A 1646-nucleotide genomic window follows, 5' to 3' on the forward strand; every position below is an offset into this window, starting at 1 on the left:
CAAGATGAAAATTCGAGCAAGTGGGAGCTGACCAAAGAAAAAGGAGACGGATTCTCTGCCAGGGAATCAGACTTAGTGGCTGACAGAACTTCCACCAAGGAAGAAGGCATTGCACAACAAGTGTGTGTACCGGGTGAAGATTGTGTTTTGTGGCAGTAAGAGGTACAAGACTGGACTTGTTAAAAAGGACTTTCAGTAGGGGCAGGATATTGCTCATGAAGTGGAAGTTATAAGCAAATACAGGAGTAACCCAACAAAGAGCTTGGTGGTACAATGCTATGTTGACGGTGATATGTCAACTGACGATGTTACTTGTGAGAAGTTGAAGTTGTGCTCGACTTATTTTAGTTGCGGAGGTGGATGATATCATGTTTGAGGAAAAGGTCGGTACAACTAGTAGATGATGTGGCCGGTAGTGGCCGGTAGGTGATACAGTCGGTGTACCAATCTCTAAGTGAGAGAATTGTTGGGTAATGTGGAGACCCGGTCCACCACAATTTAATTAGTCTCCTATTTTAGAATCTCACCTACCATTCACCTACTTTCTCATCTACCGCTCACCTACCACATCCCACCTACTGCTCTCATGGTTTCTATAAATAGCTTCTTTTGGCTTAAAGGAGAAGTCAAGCCAAGCAAGGGCAAGTCAAGTCTGTAAAGTCTTCTTGAGAGCTAAGAGATAGAGAGGAAGAGAGTGAGAGAGAGAGGAAGGGAGAAGAGAAAATAAAGATTTTCTTGTAAACGTCGAGGTTGTCGACTGTGTAATTCTTTGAAGAAATAAAATCCTCTGCGGCTCCTTAGACGTAGGTAAATTTGTCGAACCACGTAAATTTGTGTGTCGCTTTGATGTTTTTTTGCGTGCAATTTTACTCATTTCAGTTTTCGCTTTATTGTCGTCGTTTTTCACAACAAATACTAGTAACAACTCTAGCATACATATCTTTAATGACTTGAATATAAGCACTATCAACACCTTTCTTTTCTAAAGCTCTCCAAAATATTTTTCTTGGAACCTTATCATAAGATTTTCTTATATCAATAAGAATCAAATTTAGAACATCCTTATTCTCTCTGCACTTAACCTTTCAATAAAGGAATAGCTTTAACAGTAGACTTTCCTAAATTGTATCGAACTCAATTTGAGACATTCATGCATCATCTCATAACCTAAGAAAGATGAGAAGATTTTTCATTGTCATTAAGTATATTGAAAATAATCCTTCAAGTTTTCAAATTCCTGGAACTCTTATCTTAGACCTGATATGATGTCACATCCTAAAATTAAAAATACTTATTAATATGTTGCCAATTATTTTCATTGCATCATATCTTCGCAATAAAATCCTCATTAGTGTTTTAGTATTAACAAACAAAATACTTCTCTTTTCCCATCGAGCTTTTTATTAACCTTAGCAACTCTTTCATCTCTAACTAAGTGATGAGACATCACCTTAACCTCTTTTCCTTTATCAAAATATTGGACTATTAAAATTTTTCATAGCCCACAAATTTCATTTTGGCAACGGAAATATTTTATAATCATTCATTTTATAACATTAAAAAAAATCATGCATTTAACTAAGTCAAATATGAAATATGTTGGGATCATTAACACTTCAAAAAAGGAGCTTCTATCTTTGATTTAT

The sequence above is a fragment of the Phalaenopsis equestris genome, unplaced genomic scaffold (genome assembly GCF_001263595.1).
Source record: "Phalaenopsis equestris unplaced genomic scaffold, ASM126359v1 Scaffold000183, whole genome shotgun sequence".
Taxonomy (NCBI): Eukaryota; Viridiplantae; Streptophyta; class Magnoliopsida; order Asparagales; family Orchidaceae; genus Phalaenopsis; species Phalaenopsis equestris.